Source organism: Cygnus atratus, chromosome 2, assembly GCF_013377495.2.
Source record: "Cygnus atratus isolate AKBS03 ecotype Queensland, Australia chromosome 2, CAtr_DNAZoo_HiC_assembly, whole genome shotgun sequence".
Taxonomy (NCBI): domain Eukaryota; kingdom Metazoa; phylum Chordata; class Aves; order Anseriformes; family Anatidae; genus Cygnus; species Cygnus atratus.
This window is the reverse complement of record NC_066363.1, coordinates 98064605-98087907: the sequence shown is the minus strand read 5'-3', so window position 1 is coordinate 98087907 and position 23303 is coordinate 98064605. Positions and strand designations below refer to the sequence as shown.

At 39.6% G+C, this 23303-nt stretch overlaps 1 protein-coding gene across 2 annotated transcripts in view; it reads right to left on the bottom strand.

Moving 5' to 3' along the window:
• ZNF516 (zinc finger protein 516) overlaps window positions 1-23303 on the bottom strand; it is a 101978-nt gene that overhangs the window by 61361 nt on the left and 17314 nt on the right. The window contains exon 1 of one of the 2 annotated variants that reach the window (XM_035550559.2): window positions 5563-5825. The exons of the other annotated variant lie outside the window; for it this stretch is intronic. The gene's annotated coding sequence lies outside the window, so the exon portion shown is untranslated. Of the gene's footprint in view, window positions 1-5562; window positions 5826-23303 lie in introns of those variants that run through there. 2 annotated transcript variants of the gene reach the window in all.

Genomic DNA, 23303 nt, shown 5'->3' with positions numbered 1-23303 from the left:
TCATAATCAAAGACTTGACCTAAAATGTATTAAACAATAAAAAGAAACGGCAAAGTAATATTTTTTTTTGCATTTAACACTACAGTATACTTGAACAAGCAGCAGCTGCTTCTGAAATGTTCTGCACCATTGTAGAGCAGGGAAAAAAAAAAGCCAGTAAGCCCTGGGGACAGATCGTTCTGGGTATTTTAGATACTGTTTTCTACATTCTACATTTTCTGTACTTTACACCAGTGAGTATACTGCTTAACTGTAAGCTTGTACAGTACTTTTAAACAAAAAATGTGGGTCCCAATTTAATTCAACTTTCTATAGTGTTTCCTGTCCGAAAGTTCAAAAGAGTTTTAAGAGCCAAACTTAGACGAGAATGTTGCAAGCAGCAGTTCAGGCACATATAAATCCCAAGCTTTAGAGTCCCTTTGTTTACTTGGCTACAGCTTTCCTATGCTTAGTCCTGACACATTTCACTTTAATTATTCATAGCATTTTCATTAATGAAGCTTCATTACGAAAATGAGGATATGAAGAAAGCATTACTTATGAGAGAGATCCAGCCACTCACGGGAGATTCCCCATGCCCTATATTCAATTAGGCCTGAGGGGGAAAAATAAGTCTGAGCTAAAAAATAAATAAATAAACACCAAATGATTTCATTAATCTAAAATACTTAATGGAAATGTATCATTTTCACCATAATATTCCAAGAAAAATGGTTCAGCTTTGTTACTTTAGCTTGGCCTGCACACTGCAATTTATAACTTAAGGAGTTGAAATAAAGTATTTCTGGTTTTGAACTGTTTGCATTCATACGCATTTAAAGCCAGCAGAATTTCAAGTCTGATCTTCCACAGATAGAAATTCCTGGGGGAGGATGAATGTTCACCAAATCCAAGTCTTCTTTACGCAGTACGTGTAGGCCTGCTTTAGGCTTTGGCAAATTGACTGACAGCCATCCCGCAGCAGCTCACAACTCCCTCCTCGCATCCTTTGAGTGCCACTTACAAGTAATTCTCTTAGAGGGGCTCTTCGCACAACAAAGCTAGCATTCATTGGAAGGGAAACAAGCAGCAAATACTAAATAAGAATGACAACTTTGAAAACTGCTTCCATTCCGGAGACTGAACATACAAAACAAGGAAAACAACAACAAAATTCTAACAACTTTAGCTTAGTAACTTCCACCTTAGTTATCAGACAACTATTTCAACATCAAAAATGGCACAAGAGATGGCAGATGTCACCTAGTAAACCAAACCACACTGTTCAGTCCTTTGCAGCAAGTAAATTTTGCCATGTCTTTTTTTGTTTCCTTCTGGCTGACTGCGAAGATAAAGATATTTGGACATAATTATGAATTTGGAAGTATTCTGAAATAATACTCTTTCAGCACACATGGAATCTGGCCACCTCCAGCTACCCTAAGGCTACTAAAACTGCATGAAGTAAGTAATTTCAGGTGGTAGCTGGTAACCTTTCATCACTTTGGTCCAAGTTCAGCCTGCAGTTCCTCAGCTCGGGGTTGTCACACACAATTCAGAGCAGAGTTGCATCAAGCCTGCAGATTTCTCTCAGGCTGCCAAGGTATGGAGATCCCTACAGGCACAAGCCGTAAGGAAATGTAAATGGATTCTATTTCAAACATTTAGGCTTCAAAACGTCTAACAAGCTCCGATTTTAAAAAGCAACCTTGGAAAGCTTTTGGCTTGAGGGAAAAGGCATTTGGCCAAAGCCAACCTGCTGCCACCTGGGAGTCCCAGTATCACTCAGCTTCCCCAGGAGACCATCAGACCCTGCCAGTACTGCAGCAGGTACACTCAGCTGTATTGCCCTTGTGGCTGGTCCGAGACCTTCACATTACTTGTAAAGTGAGGCAGACAGGTAAAAGTGCAGGGAGCAATGGTTTAAATAAAACGGAAGCACTCTGCAATACCTGATACTCTTTATGCCACTTGTACATTCTGGAAGAGGATGAGATAGGCTGTGCCCCCGCAGCTGGCTACACAAACCCCTCTTAAATCCTTTTTGTGCCACTCAGAAAAAATACAACACAAGAGATACCACACTGAAAACGTAACTGCAAATTCATTTCTGTCATATACTTGCATAAAAATATCTTGTTCAGCGTAGACAGAAGAAAACTTAGGATAAAATTATCCCCGTTCCAGCATTCAGAAAACTATAAACTCTTTGTTTTCCCTCAATTTAACTTGACTTTAAAAATTATATTGCATGGGCTGGAGTGGCAAGATGAGAGAACTCTTCAATAGGTAATAAACAAGAATATACAATTTAGGAAGCCTCGCAAACCTTTTCAAATAGCAACATGTATATTTTGAAATCAAATGCTTTCAGTTTGGGTGTAAATATTTCAAGTCACATCTGAAAGATAAATGCACTGTAGAAATATTGCTCTTCTCATCTCCAAGAGGCTTGAATATGCACTCCAATCACTCCATCATGCTCCTCTGCCAAAAGGAACAGTGACTTAAAAAAAAACAACACACACATCATTGTGAGGTGTGATCTTGTGGAAGAAAATATCTTGCTGAAATTCTTTCTAGATGATGCAATGATATTTCAGGCAGACATCTAGGTGAATTTGAGAAAGTTGTATCTTTCAAAGAACGGCAGCCTGGAGACCAACTCTCTCCAGATTTGAGGAGGCTCAGATTGCCCCCAAGTCAGAGAGACTTTGCTGTTCACAGTAAGACACTAGAAGACAGCTAAGTGGAAAAAAAGAGCTGATGAAAGGTTTTACAACTGCCTTGCAAGCCTTCACACTCACTGAATTGCAGACACCTTTCTTCCCCTCCACATCTTCTCCTCAAGCTCCAGAGCCACTGCTCTCCACATACGCGCACCTTATTGTATCCGAGTGCCCTCTTCCTCTCCTTGGGGGGGCACCTGGCTCCTTCTCAACACCCGGGGTCTCTGGTCCACAGCCTTGATCAAAGACCTGATCCTGACATCCTTGTTTAGGCTCCCATCCTACTGAGATAACTCTCATGGACCACATCACTTGTCTTTTAGACCCTTTACTGCATTGAGCTGGTAACACCTTTTATACTCTACCAGAGGGTAGAAGAGTGAGTATGTCTTGAAATAATCAGCCCACCCTTAAGTTTACAGAAAATCCTGATGTCCACTGACCTGGGGAATAAACTTGCCATTAGGTAAACACAACATAGCTCTGAACTGATTTTTTTGAGAGTAATCCAAACTAATCCAGAAAAAAAAAAGTTATCAGAAAATCCAGAGCCAGTTATGGAAGATGATTCAAATGTACTCAATTACACACAGTCATCTTAACAACAGACCTCCTGAAGTTTGTTTAAGCCTGCCAAAACTGACACTAGGACTGGAAAGTGAAAATAAAAAGCTCCTGGAAAAATGCAGAATTTCTATTAGCCTAAGTTTATTTCAGCTAATGTTTTAGAAAATCCTTAAGCAGCATTTTGCAATACTTTTTTGTTTAATCATTTTAAACCAGCCTCTCTCTGCAATGGAGGAAGCTGCTCCCATTTGAGAAGTTTGCCATTTGAACAGTGAAACATTATTTTGAGCTTCTCTGACTACATTGTACGTTTTTGTGTCTTTCTCCCTCCATGAGCTAATGACATTTTGCAGCAGGCTCCAGACCGGCAGCCAGGGCTGGGAAAGCAGAGTCCGGCCTTTCTGCACCGATGCCACACCCTTAGCAGGGGAACGAATCCACTGGAATAGAGATAAAAAACACCAAGGCTGAAAAAACTCGAGGTATGCATCTGCAGGGAGATGACCTCTCTCGAAACCAAGCCAGCAAGACAATAGGAACAGCATAACCCAGTTTTTTGGTCGGTCCTACAGAAGCAGTTCAGGAGCGCGGGGGGCAGGGGAGGGATTGCTCTGCGCTGCTCCGGGGTTTGTGGAGAAACACAGAGCTGTCACCCACTCAGTACATATTTTGTGTTTTAGTGTACTGTGCGTGTTTGTCTTCTGGAGACAAAGCAATGTGCTTTATTAGTTACACTGTAGTATTACGAGCAAGGAATTAAAATATATCATTAACATCCAGGACAAGCTTTATCTTACTAGCAAAACAAAGGGGCCATTCTCTGAACAAATTGAGGGGGAAAATCCCATAATGACAATGAAGAGTTCCTCTCCCTAAAAACGGCGCTGTACAAGATTAACAATTACGGGCTTATATCCTACAGACTGGGTTTGCGAATAGCTGCATGAAGTGATGCATTCACTATTGGGAGAGTAAGTACCATTGATGACAAGGCCTTGGGGCTTCTGCTGTTCTCAGACCAATCAATAATCCATTATGAACAAACTACATTTCCACTCTAATATGAAGAAATGAATAAAAGGGAACCAGTATCAGCAGTACTTTCATGGAACGAAAACAACAACGCAGAAATCACAAAATGCCACCATCACAAGGCTTAATCTAGTGGTGATATGTAACACTGACACAACCACCCACAATAACGCTTTATTTTAAAGCAGTTGTAGAAGACCACCACATTCTAGTCCAAAATAAAAAGCTTATTTTAAAGGCAAGATTCTTTCAAGACTACTTACTCTGGCTGCAGGACAAAACAAAAAAGCAACATTAATCTTGCAAGGCAAGGAGAAGAAAATGAACCAACTTCATTCAAATATCTATCAGTTTGTTTCAAACTATTTTCTAATGCAACGTAAATAAGAACTTCTAATTAGAAATAACTGTCCAAATGTGACTGGTCAACCATAACAAGACTTTATTGCAGCAGCTGTGTTACCATCCAGACAAGAAGCCCTTAAATTGTTGTTCTCCCATTGTTATGGTCACATTCAATAATACAACAAAGAAGGGATCCATTTAAATAGCAAAACCATAGCAAACTTCAGCATCCTCAAATTCCTACCTAGATTTCTCAACAGAGCATCAGAAGGTAGGGAGAGGTGAAAAGCTCCCCTGAAAAATGACAAATAAAGAATTAAAAAAAAAAAAAAAAGTAAAAATGAAGGAAAAAAGTTACTGATTTTTGATGGCGTAACAGTAAATTAGATCCAAAGGAAACACTGAGACCAATATTATTAATGTATAAGGCAGTCTATGTCCTTTTTCTGAAATATAAAGACTAGTAGTTAAAGTTGACCTTGCAGGGTAGGGGGCTGGGGGGAATGAATACACAATGTGATTATTGATCAGCCCTAGAAAAGCCAAGAACTGAACTAGTGCAGATGTGATTTTTTCTTTTCCTAGGGTCATTAATGATATATGTTGGAAAGTCAAAAGCTTTTATTTCAACATGCTGCAATACCATTGCTAATTCTGAATATGAGTCTCATTTTAAATTAGAGCAAATCTTAACAAAATAAAAATAAAAATTAATGAATCCATTGTACTTTAATTTAAAATAATGTTCTGTTATTTGGCCACATACAGCCAAGTGAGTTAGTTTAGCATCTGTGTATTTTCAAGTACTAAAAATTAAAAAGTTGAAGAAACATTCACAATTCTGACAGTATCAAAATAAACACAAGGCATTTCCAAATACAAGCAAAGTCACCTCAATACTGTATATTACCTCCTTATTCAAATCGATGGCATTGATGCTGTCCATTCATGCACGTCCATGGAGATGCACACATGTATGTGTAGCACAGTACTTTCCCAGCATCCAACAGTGCTTTTATATTTAATGATCTTGTTAGGGTTTCCACCGCAAACCAATTTGCAGGGAGTTGCAACATGGCCATTTTAAATCTGCAGCATGGGGGCTGATTTCCAACTGTATAGGCAGGGCATTTTCCTGCCAATATGCTCCATTATGTTCTGCTCAGTTTCTATCTTAAAATGGGGGATAAAAAAAATACCTGCTTTTATTTGCAGCATCATGACAAGAAAATATTTACTTTTATTATATTTACATTATCTGCAGAAGAATGGGGACTGGATCATCAGCTGGCATAACCTGCTGGTACACCACACACACACACCTCCTTTCTCCCTCTTTCATCTGCCCCATCAATGCAAGCCCCATACAAGCCACATCCCCAGCTGCTGTAAGCGCACACAGTGCCATGAGATCAATTTATATCAAATGAGAAGCCACACCATTAGCTAAAATTGGAATGCCTTAGTGCTGTGTAAATCAAGTCTTGAATGCAAGAAAAACATGTGTGTAATTAAAAGTAAACATGCTGAATTGTGGATTTCCTACCCCAGCAAAAGTACATGAAGAACACTGTCCTAAGTGCCCCAGTTCGTCCCTCTCACAATTACACCAACAAGGCACAAACTCGAGTGCTTTAGAACATGCATACAGCACTGGAATGGCTTATCCACAGCAGACCTTGAATGCAAAAAAGCTGTGTTTTTAATACACAGCAAATTTATTAGCTACAGCTAGGTGTTCAGCAGGTCAATGGGAGGTAAAGATTATTTCTACGGTACATGGCTATGAAATAGGCTGTGTGGAGAATTAAGAAATTCAAGGTAATAAATCGTTCTCTCTTATACCTAATCTATCCTACTGCTCAAATTACTACAGTAAAATCATTACCTTATAAATATAAGTGTTGCCAAGCGTTAACCTGTTAACAGATTTAGAATTACAGCACTGTTATTTGATTAACTATTAAAGCCTTAGTGTAATAAAAAAAATAATAATTCTGAACACCAGTAAGTTGTTTGCTTACTTTTTCCCCCTGCAGAGTATTATCTCTTTTCAAAGTCCCATTTTCAAGAGAGCTTAAAATAAAAAAAAGAAAAAAACAACACCCACAAAACCAACACAGAAGTACAGAGAAATGGGGGGCAGGGGAAGGAGAAGAACTGTGCCCTGAAATACAAGGAGGGATAATTATATGCAGTAAGCCATAAAAGCATTCTGTTAAACATTACCTTTGGAGGTAGCACAGCTTAGCTCTGCAAAGTGACACAAAGCTCACAAAACACACAACACTGAAAACTCATTTTCAGTTGTTGGGTTACTTTTTTTTTATAGATAGTATTTTCCTGTAAGCTCTTGCAAAGCACTAAACAGAATTGACTAGCTCTATTTTAGGAAGCTTTCTTAAACGTTTAAGAACTTAAGCAGGTAATTAAGACGTTCAATCACGGTTTTTCCATTCTCTGCAACATTTCCGAATGTCAAGCACGCAGACTATGCCCACACCAGAACACAGACACTGCATCAGAGATCCCAAACCAGTGAAGCTGGAGTCTGGCTCGTACCAGCTGAGACTCAGGACCCACTGTGTTACTGAAACTGCACACAGCTTTGGCTCAGCAAAACCACCCCCAACACAGAAGGAGACAGCACTGAAGGCAAATCTGCCTTCAGATATCCAGTGCCTTGGAAATATTTTGATTTCATTTTCTTTTCACTAACGTACACAGTACCACTGAAGATCACTTAATCCACAATTTGTGATGATGAGTTTATTTAAGACTTGGTAATAAGCCAGAAGGTTGCTGGTAGTTTAACTGAGAGCTCCCATGTTTCTACATTCAACAGCAGTTTTAAAGGCCAGAAGATGTCTGCTGTTGTTTCACTACTCCATAAATTCATTTTAGAGAGTTTTCTGTAGTTCTCATTGTTAAGATCTGCTTCCATTATGTATGTGATAAATCCAACCGTGAAATACACTGAGCCTTGCACTGGCCTGTCACTGTCAGCACAGGAAAGGAAACAGGTACAGCTAGCATAACAAAAGCAATGTTACCATAAAACATGAGTTGACTTACACAGCAGGGTAACTATTTTTCCCCTCTTTTTACTATTTCATTTTTTAAACACAAAGGGAAGAAAGCAATAGCCCCGTATACCAAATGAATACAAAGCACGAGATGACTTTTTCTGGATTTCAAAGCTCCCAGCCAGGAGAAGAGAAACTGAACCCAAAATCAAATCTTTCAGCTGTCAGTTGGCCAGGCTTATTTTGGTCTGAAGTGCTGAACTATCTCTGTGGAACATCACTGCAATGTATCACACAGAGACAACCAGATTCCACGCGTTGCTTATAAATATGATTTCAAGGCCCATTTTACCAACCCTGTTAACTTTGCTCTCATTACTGCACAATGTAAGGCATGCTTCAGATTTTGGCAGGTCAGTACATTGTGGATATCATAAGATAAACCCTGACAACTCTGTTCAGGGCTACTCCACCTTCCTTACATAAATAGGTACAGATACCTCCCCTTACCTTGCCATTTAATCAAAGACTATGAATCACTGGGCCAATCCCTCACATACAACACGTGTAATTTTCCCCAAAATCCAGACAGATAATGATTTACCCAAGCGCAGTGAGTGATTCCATGTTGCATCCTACATGAAAGAAAAGGGCCCAGATGGACATCCATCCCCCAAACCAACTCTGACCTCACTGCTAGCCTTCTCTGGCCAGCTTTTTCGGCAGCAGTGTGAACAGGAAGGCAGACCACTGCCCTAACATCAGAGAAAAGCAAAGGAACAAAAACCACCCCTAACTCAGGAAGTCTCATGCAACCCTTGTGTGCAAATGCTGAGGAACTACTGGGAAGGAAGGAAAGGAAGGAAGGAAAGGAAGGAAAACACAAACAACCAAAACCAAAAATCTGAAATTATCACTCAAAATATAGCAAGCAAACAAGCCTGCGGGGGGGGGGGGGGGGGGGGGGGGTGAAGAGGTCTACTGCACAGGCTGTTACTAGTTTGCTTGCTTTTAGATACACTACAACTTCCAAGACAGATCTATTGACTGCTAAAACAAACATGAACCACACACACCCTAAGGCACACAAAACATGAATTTGTTTGCATCTCTAGATATTATAGTTAGACTTTATCCTTTGAAACAACTGCGGCTACTTAACACACAGCCACAAACAACCTCTGTGACAGAGAAGAAGTCAACCTAATGTTATCCCTACACATGCTTCACTTCGCCTTCCACCTCAGTGTATGCCCACACCATCTCACCACCCTCACACACACCAAACTTTGGTGGCACTGACCTCCTTAATTCCCCTCTCCCACCCAGCTCCACCCAGCCTTCGTCACCTGCAATGCCTCCAAGCCTGAGCTATCCACGTGCGCCGCCTGCCTGGCCTGGCTGTCAAATCGCTTCTGGATCATCTGCATGCAGCTTCCACGCTCTTTACCTCTCCCAAGCCACCACCGTCCTGCTGACATAGTTTAAAGGTCACTTTTCCCCACCTCTCTCTTTCTGTCTGCTCAGCCTTCAGCCTCTGCTTTCTCAGTTCTCCTTAGCACTTCTGCTTCTTCCAGAAGTACCTCCTCCTCCTCTCTCTTTCAAACCTGTTCGGGCCCTTTATGACTAATTCTTCCATTTGGGCTCTCCCTCTCTTACACAGCTTCAGTCCTGGCTCACTGGCTATCCATTTGCAAGTTCATTTCAGCCTCCACAATCAGGGCCTCCAGGCACACAGCCTCCTTCCTTACCTTTCTTTCGCCTTTTGCCATCTTCCTTCGTTTCCCCTTTCACAAACTCCTCTCTGTGGGTGCTGTCCCCCAGCGAATTCCCTGCCAGCCATTTCAAACTCAGTATTTAAAAACTCACTGGACATCTCCCCTTTGTTCCTCCTCTATTACTGTTCAGGACAGTAATGAGTGGAGAAACTCCCCACATTCATCGCTGCCTTGTTCTACCTCTTCTGAACATATGAGGCCTTTGGAATCCTTCTTGTCCCTTCTGTCCTCTTCCCCAGAAAATGCCCATTCTCCAGGCATTTCTGCCTTCAGTTATACAGCAGACCCTCCAGCCACCCAGCTCATAACTTGTTCCCCTCTGGTCTATTCAAGTAACACTGCTACTAACAGCATCATGCCCTCCGAAATAACAAGGGATGCCAAAACCCAGGTCAAATGTCTTGTGTCATTCATCCCACATTCAAGTGTCATTCATCTCCTTCAGGGACCTCCACAGTCCTGCCCTATTTTCTTTTGCGTGGGCAGTGATTCACTTTCCCTAATGTATCTTTTGTATCCTTTCCCCTTGTATGACCTTGTGTTTCAACACTGCATTTAGAACCAGTTTTCCCATTATTTTTTATTTGTCCTTAAAAACATATTCCATAAATGATTCAAATTTATTTTCCAAAATGAAATCCATCACTCGGTTTTGTTTATTTCCCTGAATGCGTAATACGTACAGTATATATTACATGTTTTAATTGGTGTGTATATTCCTCAAGGCAGGGACTTGAAATCTTTTATACATACTCTTTTATACACTTTTATACAGTGCCAAGTGTTCTTACTTCAAATAATTTCTAAGAGCAAATCATCACTACAAAGTCAAGCTTCATCTTTCAAAGAGTCAAAGTCTCTCTTTCATCAACAGGCACAGCTAAAAGAAGAGAAACAAGGATTCGTTCCCGTGACCCCCAAAAGTAAACTAATCCCCTCTGTTGCCTACCCGGAATTCATCTCTTATTGAGCCTCCATTGACCATCAGGTACTAAAGAAACAAGCAAAGCATAAATAAAGAGTCACTGCTCTTAGCTATTCCTTCCACACTTACATGGCTCTCTCTGCCAAACTTCATGGCTCTTCTGTCTCTCCTAAGTTATCCAGGCTGATGTGAAACAACTGACGCTGTCCTTAAGCATGCTACTAGCCACCTCTCGCAGGGAGTTCAAACCTCCATCCTCATTGCCTGAGACACAAGTTTCCAGCCAGTATCACCCATTTACATGGTAACAACAACAACAAGCAAGAAGCATCATAACAAACACCTTTCAAGTGCCCCCTACCACAAAAGGAAACACTTTTCTCTCCACTTCTTCAATTCACAAGCAACTGGAAGAAAAGGTGGGTTTTGCAGGATATCAAATTAAGACCTAAGATGCCCAGCAGCGACTCTCACATCAGCAAGGTGATTCTTCTTACAGGCGTTAGTCTTTTTCTATAACTGGGACTACAGCTCTGATCTAAAAGCTTTCCAGAACAAGTTAACTCCAGCACGTACACGCTGATTCATATTACACATTTCGCTGTTCTGCAAGTACAAATACTCCTTTACTCTTTCAGGCAATGCTTAGATGCATCGATTTTCCATCCGAGAAGCACAGTGTAACTGTGACTCTTCAACTCCGAGAGTAGAATTTGAGCCACGCTGCTAAATCCTTAAACCTGTTACACAACAAATAAGCATGGATTACTGCACGACTGACTCATTGCGGGATGTTTGGGGATTCTGTTCCTAACACACAAATGCAGTTTGTCTTAGCCACATACGTACAGACCATCCTCCTACTTTCTGCTACATATCTTTTGATCATTTCCACTTTTCTGCGTGTCACATTTATTACTCACCTATTCCTTCTTAATATACATGCACGCCTTAGTGCTAAATAATTATGATGTAACAGCACAGTATTATACTTGCTCTGTATATGAATGACTGCTTGCACTACAGTTACTTGACACTTCTTACTATCAGAACAAACCATTTATAGCTATACATAATCTCTAGTACTCCATGGCTACTTTACTTTCAGTGCTGAACACAGAGCATACCAATAAAAAGGGAGCAATCTCCACTGAAATGAAGAGGTTTTTATATCAGTAGAAATACCAAGCGAAACTACAGAAAATGCCTGACTAAAAGCACATTTTTAGGTAGATGTAATCTAATTTTGGCAAGTCTACAATAGTCAGCTACAATATTTGCTAATACTTTGTAGAGGATTTTGGATTTTAGCAGGTTTAGATAAGCACTCCCGTATTTACTTCCTTAGGTAATGGGTACTTTTATCAAAGTCACTGCTTACAATCTGAAGAGAAGATTTCCTTGCAAGAAATTAAAAAAAAAAAGTTAGTCTTAAAACTTAACTAATGATAAAAAGCAAAACAAAACACATTCTTGATGGAAAAATATATATACTATTATTACTACTATGTACAAGGTCACAAGTATAGTACCTTATCTAATATCATTTGTTTTCTAAACATAAAGAAGCTTCTTAACATGTATCAGGCTTTTAATCAAGTAGGGCAATTCGTTCTGACATCACACTCTTAAAATACAGCTTTACTACTAAATGCTATATTTCATTCCTCATTCTATTACACTTCTCTACTGATAGGCTTTTGAGTACCTCCTGAACTTCCCACGTGTGATTAATTCAATTAACACATGAAGCCAAGGTGTCACTTAAAAACAGTATCCAGAAAACAAGGTACATTTAAAACCTGCACAAAAAGTACAATAAAGATTATGATTATAGTACTGCCAACTCAAAGCACTAAACCTCATGAGTCAAGCACTCAAATATCATGAGATACCCAAAGACTTAGGAGAGGTTTTTAAATATAATATAGCTGTGGATTCTTTTATTTGCCTTTTGAGCTTTTACAGTACACTCAGTCAAATCTCAAGCTTCTTCCAACAACCGTGAAGCATAGGAATTTACTTCCGTGTTTTGGATGCTTACATCTTTTGTTTTGCAGTCACCAGGCTGCAGAAAAAGCGCCTTTGGGAAACAATCCCCATCCCTTCTATTGACAAAATCATAAGTAGAAACATGACAACTGAAGTAGACAGACATGGTATCCCTTTCTCCATCCATTTCACCTTTAAAACCCTCCTCAGAAGGCTACAGCAGCTCTCCTATAAGCATCTAATGCTGGGTGACAGAATAATCCCTCCACGTATTCAGTCAGTAGAGGTCAGATGTACAAAGCATACATAGCTCCCACTTACTTCATAAGATTTGTGTCAAAAAAGCCTAAGAATACAAACTATTTTATTTTTGTTTGGGGAAAAAGAAGAAAAAAAAGTACTTGATTTAGGTATTGAATGTAAGTTCAATATAAGTTCATAAATATTTTCTTCCTTAATGCTTTTGACTAGACTTAACAAAATTAAGAACAGTAAAGATAAAGTACGGTGTTAAAAATATCTTAATTTGAAGAGTTCATATAACCAAGAAAAATTAAAGATACTCAATGACAGACATCCAGTGCCACATTCTCCCTGGCCCCAGCCACTTCTCCTGCAGGATACAAGTCCTTTGTCGTATCTGCCAAGTGCCTTGCAGTGCAAATGCAGCACAAACATAGCAAAACCTTGAAAGATAATAAATATACCTTGATCTCTCAGAATCTCTCTCATAAACTATAACCAGGAATATAAGTAGAATAGATGGTAATAATACCATCAGAAGACAGGACATCACTAAGAGTGACTAAGGGTGACATGACACTAAGATAAACCCCACGGTGTCTCACTGGGTTTATCATTTGCAAAACTTGTTTCTCGTAGGTACAGCTAAAGGCAGCTGTAGTATCTGCTAGTGCCACAGCCAGTGAGAGGGAAAGGATTTGGTTGTTTAGACCCATATTACTACGTATCCTGTGAAAGAGAAGTCAGCAGGCCAACTCACTGAGATGCACCAATGATGTTAGAAAAGAAATGCTTGGACTAGCATCTATTTGATCATTTTATTGGCTAGCAATATTACCTTGGAATAGCATCTATTTCATCATCTTATTCACTAGCAATATCAACAATTTAAAACTTATGCAGATGAGGTTGCTGACTATAGACCCAAGGTACAAATGAGTGCTGATCTCATGCTGCTACCTTTGTGCCTCCAAGATGACTGTGTGGCCAGAGGCCCAGCCTATGGAGCGGTGTATGGCCAGCCCAAATGCTGCTCCAGCCCTTCAGCAGCTGCTAGCGACAGCCAGGTACTTCAGGTCTACAGCCAACAAGTGGCAGCCCCCTAGCTGCACCCATTTTCTCACTCAAATGTGCCTACAAAAGGCCTCACACAAGGTCATGTTCAAGGGGTGGCCCTGGGGCAGCACTGTACCTCTTGCACGAGGGAAGTCTTCTCTGGGATCCTCTTCCTGACAGTTTTATATAGCTCTTTTATTCCACGAGGACCTCTCACCTCAGGGCTGGCAAGAAAGATTGCCAGCTCACAGGAGATTTAGGCACACTCAAAGCTGTTTTTGTTACAAGCTATGAGTCAAACTCCGATCCAAGTCACATGGGTGTCAGTCCGGCTTTACTGCACTGACTTCAGCGCAGTCACTGCACGCTTAGGCCCGCACGAGAAAGGAGATGTCAGCCCTTCGCTTTTAAGTACCAGGCTACCATTTTATCTCCCTCACACTTCTGGAATTGCTTCCTCTCACATCAGCGGAGTGCAAAACTTCTTTTTAAGCCCAGACTAAGGCCACTATCTGTAGATCAGCTGGAAAGCAAGGCACCTGAGGTTTTAAGAAAGCTCTCAATTTGCTTAGCACCACCACCACCTGACCGATTCAAACGATGAACAGAAGGAAATGGACAACCTCATGCAAGAATAACCTATTGAGGGCTAAGAAACCAAAAAGACAGACACAACCTTTAGCTTAGGAAGTCACTAAACTGAAAACTGGTCAAAAGTGTTAGAGTACCCCAGGAGGGCTTGTCACCAAAGGCTCGTCCCATTATCTCATGCTCCTTCCCCAAGCATCGGACACAGAGCACTGTCAAAGGGAGGATGCTGCAGAACATGAACCTTCATCCTGAGCCAGTTCAGACCTTCTGATGTTCTCATGGCTATTAATACCAAATCTTAACCCATCTGCTGCTGCACAAGAAAAGGCTGTAGGACTCCCTGTGCTGATATCTTACAGCCCAGCCACCTCCAGTTTAAGGGTGGGGAAGTTGCTTTTATGTGACCGCAGAATTTCAGGCCAAGCCTTATCTTTAACAGCGAGCTGCAAAACAGCAAGTGCTGCAGCCACCCAGCACACGCTGAGCATCTCCGGCGGCACGGTGGGAACACACCTACCCAAGGTGAAGCTGACTCCATTCCCCTCCTTTTTATGAACATACATGAGAGGTCAACAGTCTCCAGGAAAGCTGACACCACCACTTCCAACCTGGGAAGACAAACGGCACTGGTTCCCCAGAACATAAACTGCTCTGAAAAGCAAGCATACCTCCTCCCACCGTGGATGCTACCTGGTGTGTGTCTGTGTCACAGCTTCCCATCACACAGCAGCACCGACTGCTTCGTTGCTGCAAGCCAGATACCACTGCAGCTACATAAAAGAGGCAAACTAGTTACGTCTCAGTCAGATGGACTCAGTGACAAACCCAAGCCAAGTGTCTTCTAGCCGAAGGGGAGGAGCAAAAATCAAGAAAAAAAACATACATAATTAATCGCATGGATTTTGCTTGCTTAAGCAACGTAATTTGAAAAGATGTAAATTTTAAAGGGCTTCAATACCCAACACCATCCAATTTCTTGAGTGAATGGTGTACTGCTAGGAAGAAACAGAGGACACTATTAGTGTATTTACCAACACACAGCAACCTCCAGAGCTTTCACTGCAAGACCAGAAGTTTCTCTGTTTGATACAGTGAAACTCATCTGTAGAGATTTTGTGGCTTACAAGCATTTGATTTCACTTTCCAGCAACAATACAGCCATCATATAAGAAATACCATCATATGAAATTTTACTTATTTTCTAAGAGTCACTTGGTAGCTGTTAATGAAGGCAAACTGGTAGGGAAATACTTCCAAAAGAAAGTAATGACCAGATGTGTATCAGTGCCATGAGGTCTAATTTAACTGAATAACAACTTTAAATCATTAAAAAAGAGTCAGACACATCTATTGTCTACATGCACCTGAGCAGTCATTTTAAAACATTTCTCCTAACCAAGAATATACACAAACATAGATATACACTTGAAAAAGTAGTTTAGGAACCATGAAATATATGGAAATAACTGAATAAGAAAAACAGTAATACTTTTATAGTCTTCCCCATTTAAATCTCGAATTGTACTCGGTAACTTCTATTAACCTCTCTTTACAGCTTTTTCAGAGTTTATAATGCTTCCTGCAACCTAAAATACAACAAACTGTAGAGATGTCATAAAGTTACAGACGTGCATTTTAATTACCATAAGTTAATAATGTTTGTCATCTCTATTAGCATTGTAAATTAAAGCAACACATGCAAATTCTGGGATTTGCTTGCAATAGTTTATACGCTTTACTGCCACACCTATGTGTTAGCAGCTCATTATGGCAGTGAGTTATGCCAATACTGAGCTGTTGCTAGGCTATGTGATACTGCATTACAACTCCTTGGATTGCAAAAACATCAATTTATATTCCAGCTTAGTTTTAACTGCACAGCGGGTGACTTCAAGAAAAGACTCACTTATTGATATTATTAGATTAATGGCTTTCACAAACCTAAAGTGAACTATGTTTCTGTATGCATTAAATAATCGGAAAGCGCAACTGAAAGAGCAGTTTGTATCACCTTACATTTCCTTATAAGGTCTCTGCAACCCAAAAATATTTAAACTACTACCATAGCCCTTTGTGACATAAACATACCGAATACCAAAGCATAAAACCACAACATATCTTCAACACAGTGCAGAAATACAGAAATTAAAAGCTACTTCATTTGTAAATGCTTCCTTATTAGAAGAATGTTTATTGCTTCACTGGTTCATATTCCCATGTCTCCAGCCTATTGTTCAAATAAGCAAAACAACATCTACGCATTTTATAATTAAGTTATCTCCACGTTATTGTTATTGTTCTTCACTGGTGAAAGCCCTAAAGGAAGAAATGCAGCTGTTCAGGCATTGAAGGCACTCCTCATTTAAAGTACCTCACAAAACAAGGGAGAACAAAGACTGAAGCCAAAAGTTGGTCTCATTCATTCAGCACAATAAAATCTTTCCAGGGAGATTCTCCACAATGACGAAATAGAAACACTTACAAAACCAGAGTTCTTCACCCAAGAATTCTAGTGCCCACAGGCAGCTTTCCTCAGAGCATTATAATTATTTTTACCGAATCACTTATCTGAAGAAACGTGATCAATAACTGATAAACTATGTACAAGGTTTTAATTATTCTGCTAGTGCCTTCGCATCAAGTTTGTTGTTCTAACATTTTTTTTTCAGCTGGCCAAGAAAAGCAAACATGTGTCAAGATCAGGAAGAAATGGTTCTTGCTTCATCTCAATTCCAGTTCTGGGCAACAAGAAGGAGAAAAAAAAAAAAACACAACAAAACAGCCATTTAAACAGGAAATTGGCTTGATATAACTGAATTCAGCTTTTCCATGAATGGAGAAGCAACATGCAGCAAATCTGCTTGCTGCTGATGCTCATTTCATCACTGAAGGGAAAAAAAAAACGACAAACACAAACAACACACAAGATCAACCCACACCTCAGATTCGGTCTCTAGAGTAGATCTGCAAGGAGTTGCTGGTTTAACAAAGCTGTTCTTCAATGAAGCATATGAGATGTAGACTGCAGAGTAAAGAAGTTGCTTTCCTAAAAATAGTGTTTGTTTCTAATACTGACTCTCATATACAAAGCATTTCTAAGACTGACAATAATCAAGGACAAGTGCTGCCAGTTCACCATTCATACAAACTAGCAGAGCTAGAGAAATTGCAAGCACTCTGTGGCTTTACTTTGGCTGATCTAGAACTTAACTGCTATACTAGTGTGCTTTTGTTTGTTTGTTTGTTTGTTTTAAATACTTTTTATTGGAATACAAAGCCATTTTATGGCATACATTGATCATATCTGTTACTAAGATTAACAGAGCATGCACCATCATGAGGACAGTTCGTCAAAATTTGAGCCTCTATAGTAGTGATTCACAAAAAAAAAAAACAAAAAAAAAACTTTTTCTAAAAATGGCATCATCACTACAACACAAAAACAGCCACATGAGATGATGCCCCCAACCACAGAAGGCGCAAAGTAATACAGAAGCAGGCTACAGCATCCTCGTCTGAAAAGTTGTCTTTCTAACTTCATGCTCTTAGTAGCTCTCTTATGCCATAAGGCATATGTCGCAACCTCTTCATTACTTAGTCTGAGACGTAATGTTTTACTCTGATAACATCTCGGTACAGTGAGTTCCCTAGATCAAATGTCTTTGAGAGGTCAGCTCATTCTTGCATCCAGCCACACGAAGACATTTCTTTCTTCTACATATTTTGTGACCCAGCCTGATATTTTTACTTAAGCATCACTCTAACTCCACAAACTATTATTATGCAGGTTCACCACAGAATATTGGTAAAATAAAGTTTCACCTCAGCCTGATCCTTTTTATTAAGGAAAACTTGTTTTTCTTTCTCCATTTGACATGAAAGAGATATTGTCAGTTTTATAATACAGCATATTTCATATATTTTTATATGTATTCAGGTGTACAACAATTAGACAAAAACAAGAACTGTAAATTGAAAATTTCAAAGTAGCCAAAGAGAGTTAGGCACCTAATTTTGGAGATTCCCTTGGAAATACCAGCTGTGTTTTTATGTATCTTCTCATATGCTTTTTTTTTTTTTGTATTAGGAGTAATCAGCCAGTTTAGTGTAAAGTACTTAAGAATGCACACCTAGAAAGGAAAAAAAAAAAATCTCTCTTGTACAGAGAAGGAATGAAAAAAGGAGAGGGGAGGGGTGTTATAGAGCAAGTTTTTGAAGGAAGTAACATTTTGTCCATCTTTTAGTGTAGGTTTTAGCACACTTAACTGCTACTTGAAGATGCCCCATTTTGTCTGAAGAACAAGCCAAAAAACACCTGAAACCATTAAACTTCCAGATATTACCTAGAATGTCTATTTTAAAGGACACACAGTGTTTAAAATTTAATAGCAACAAAGCATTTTATATTGTCTGAGGAAATCTAGGATGTTCTGAACCTCATGGTTTGTCCACACGCTAAGGCAGTATTACAGGATCTATTTTAAAACTGCTATTTTATGAACATACTTTTCTAAAAGATGGAGTCATACCATTTCCACATGTTCTGTTGTATACTGCCTGAATACAAATATCTGATGCACATAAATTAGTGTCCTGAAGTGCCCTGCATTAGCAAAAGCCTCATCCATCTCCTCATTCCATATAAAACCATTTACTGCTCTGAATGGTCAAGTCAGCATTTCGTAATTACAACTCTAAATTAAGGCTTTTGTGTTGTTATTCTCCAGGAAAACTTGCACCTACGTTTTACAATTAGAGAAAAAATATCAGAACACATCTTCACAAAAGTTTATGAATGAATCCATTGTGACAATGACGAAACATGCAGAAAGCCAAAATCTCTTGTATTTCGCCATTGCTTTTTTCCCCTTCTACAGAAACAAAAGTTGACCTTAAAATGATTTTCCTTTCTGAAACGGAATGCAGAGAGTGGGCTGTGCTGTAAATGCAGGCTTTTCAGACATTTTTAAAAAGCTATTAGAGAACTGAACAAAAAAGAAACTTAAGTCATTAACTGAAACTTTACACAAGCCCCAATTCTGCAAACACGCAACTGAGTAGCTCCACACACATAAATAATCTGATTAAGTCCAGTGGGGCTGCTTGTATTTTCAAAGCTACTCATACATATTAAGTGTTAGTAGAATCATGTCACAGTAAATTTAACAAAAACTAAAATCAGAGATTTCAGTGTGATACTTCAAGATTTCTTCCAGAAGGTAGTACTAAAACACTTTATCAAATTCTATTCATCTACTCTAAGTAAAAAGCACAGTATTTAAAGTTATTTAACATTAAAGCTGAAGTTTTCAAAATGATGTGCAAATATTTTCTGAACAGTTAATTGGCTCTGGAGATATTAATTAGGTTACTAATTTAGGCAAATACTTTTCAAGTCTCAGGTATCTCTATAAACCGTCATGTTTAAGTGCTTAACAAGGAGAGCCTGCTTTTCAAAGTGCTTATTACTGCAATTCCCGTTGACTGCAATGGGATTTCTAAGTACTCAGCTCTTCTGAGTAAGGGAATACTTAATACCAGGACACAGGACTGCCAATTTAGACATCTTTAATTAGGTCATCCAGATTTTACAGTTTTTGTCTGAATAAGTAATTTGAGCATTGTTCTAGAGATGGTAAACCAACACACATGAAAAATGAGGAATTGTCACAGTGAAATAAAAAGCACGCTCCCTTTCAAAGAATTGTATGAAAGGCTGCCAACAGAAGACCAGAGCTTTGATCTTCTTTTTAAACAATAGCTAACACAGAGGATACAGTGGCAAAAATAATCTTAACCCTCAAAATATATTCAACCAACATGACAAGATGCCTGTGCTTTCCCAACGAGCATTAAGTAGAGGATGACCTCACCTGAGAAGTCCTTTAATCCTTCCAGCATTACTTTGTCTAAGCATATAGCAAAAACCTCTCCATCATACTTCTCCCTGTATCTGTGGATGGCATTCTCTACGACTTGGAAGCAATAAGCTGCAGTTCATTTTTTAAATGTAAAATCAATACTATTAAGTGGGAATGTTTTGTGTTATTTTTTCCCTTTGTATGAATGCTTGTAAACATTATTGAAACATTTCTCTTCTGCTATCTTGTATAATGTCAGTGTTCGCTCTTTCAAGTTTTTCCTTTATTTTTGCTGCATCTCCACTTTTAGAACCTGCTTCCAGACTCATTTGGGAGGCATTTAGTCACAGCAACGTTGTAAAATCATTTCTTTGGGATGCTCACTCAGTGCTGTGTTAAACAAACACACAACACACCAAATATATATAAATCAACACTTTCCAATACTTTTATTGATTTTTCTTCCCCTCAATTTTAGGGTATCAGTGAGTTGGCTCCCAAATAAAACTGATGCTGGAAAGCTGTCAGAAAACTATTTGTAATTTACAAAGTGCTGAGAATGCTTATGGTTTAATTTACAAATATTACCTGCCACCAATACTTCAGTCCTTTCAACCACTTGTTTACCCGTGTAACACACCCATGACTGAAAGACCAATAGAGGACTGATAATCACCAAACACAAACTGTCCATCTATAGTATTGATCGGCAGTGTTTTGCATTTGCAATAGTTTGAGTGAGTAACAATCCCTTGGCAGCACCACCACCACGCTGACAGAACGAGAAACCGGCTGGCGTTCGTGCAACGTCATGTCACTAGATACCGTGTCCATCAAAAGCTGACAGTTTGGCAGATCAGGCGCTCTCTGCCATAATGTCATAATGACTTCAGTTCTTTTCTCCACAGCACCCAAAGGCTGCGATTTCATCAGCTATCCAAGTCTCTCCTCTTCAAGAAGAGGACTCTGCATCTTTTACATTCCTGACAGTTCTACGTATTTCCTTGAAGCTTCCTAGCAGGCATAATGAGAACACCAAGAAACACAAAGCTGTTACCACTTCCCTTGTAATCTGTACAAATAACCACCTGCTGATGGAGGAAAGCAAGGGCAGCTGTGGGCATCTAGGCCTGAACTGAAGAACAAGTGTGTGTCACTCCATGAAGTCAACAAGACACAGTCAGCAAACAAGAGATACTCAGGTGTTTCCTCACAGTTATTCAGATGTTGCAACAGGGGCAACTATCATGTCATCCTACACTTGAAATGAAATTGCTGTCTGAGTTTTGGCAGAAAAATGTTAAGAGGTCTGGTTTCACTGCACCATTACTTTTTAGCTCCTCTTCCTTTGCCACCTCCCAACTCTCTAAAATTCTCTCTGCTTGCCAAGAAAATCATTTAAAATGTTTTACATAGTCTTGAATAATGTAATTTGAATCTTTTTCTTTAAAACTGAATGAGTGGAACAAGAAAAAAAAAAAAAAACTTTTTTTCTGATAGAGAACAGACACTCAGAATTGAGAAATCAAACACATGTTTCTGTACGTAATTTCTGTTTTCAACAGGAAACATTTTCTTCTTGTAAAGCATGGCAGCTAAACCTACACTTCTGGTAAAGTGTAGGTAGAAAAACCCAGCCACCTGACAGTGAAGACAGGGGGCGAGGAGGAAGTGTTTCCATCAGAAGACTTCAAAGCTCTCCTCAACTCGAACAAAACCATCTGAACATATCCAGCAGAGGTGAGCCACCACTTCCACACCATACCCCTGCCTTCTTCTCCTTCCCAGGAGCTATGGCATGAAGGTCCCCATATCACTACTTCCTCCTCTGCCCCACATTGTGATCTGCCGTGACAAACTAAGACACAACACAGTGAGGGACAGTGGCTCTCTTACATGGGATTTGGTTGCCCAAGGAGCCTGACCCGCTGGACTTACAAGGATGGATAAGAAATCCTTATAGTATGAGGCACACAATCTCTAGACACAATTCAAGGACAGCCTGCACCAAAATCTACTGATTTTGAGTCACTTCAAATGCCTTCTAGGTTGCACAACTGCACAGAGTAAGAAAATCCTATACACAGAGTAAAAAAAGAATAAAAAGAAAAAAAAAGCCACACACTTATATTCAAGTTATATTAAAAAAACACCCACCAATTTCTCAGCCACCTAATAGCTTTTAGAAATGAAATAACTAGAAACAATCCTAAAGAAAAGTTTATATAAACTACCTAGCATACACCAATCCAAGTGATTGTTATATAAATACAGAATGATTACATTTTAATCCTGTCTTAAAAGACAGATCTTGCTAATCTGAAGAAGTAGGCAAACTCCTTTTGTTATGCTGTAATACGGCTCCAAATTATTGAATCGGTAAGATAATGAACTGTATGAGCTGGCTCATACACACAGATGCCCTGCTACACTACGGGATGCCTCACCAGCCAATGCCACCGGAGTCCCAGTGTCAGTAACCAGAGGAAGAGTAACAAGCACGGGACAACCCAGTCTGACTGCACTCTGGTAATTGCATCAACTTGGCCTTACCACACTTGAGCATACTTGCTAATTGCTACATCCCAGCCAAATCCTCTCCTCCTCCCCCTTGTGAAGTTACATAGAACACCTCGTGTGTTAATGAAATCTCTCAGCAGATACAGTCTTCACAGACATGGGTGTCAAAACCACAAAAGAAACAATGTGGATAGATTAGGAAAAACAAACAAACAAAAACCTCTTAATATTGATTCAGCTATTTCATACAATCTCTTTCCTGAAAGGACGACTAAAACAGGCTGAAGAACCAACCCAGCCCAGGACCTCTGGGAAGGTCATCTGTCCGCCAACAGCCATGGTAAGGCATCATTTCTGTGCCCAAGCGCGTACACCATAGCAGTTAGAAAAAATACGAACAGACAAACGAAAACCACACGCTTCTACTTTTGACTGGGTAAGAGGGTGTTTTTTTTATTCTCTGAAGATGACCTTGGTGTTTGAACTTTACTTTCAATCCCAGAACATTTTCTCCTTTTACATAATGAGGAATATTTCCTGTTCATGTGTCTCTAAAGTGATCTAGTGAGTATATCAGCCTTGCTTATGAGCTTAGCATTTGCACATTCCTACTCAGACCACAGAGCTAAGTAAACCCCCTCATCAATGAAAAAGTAGCA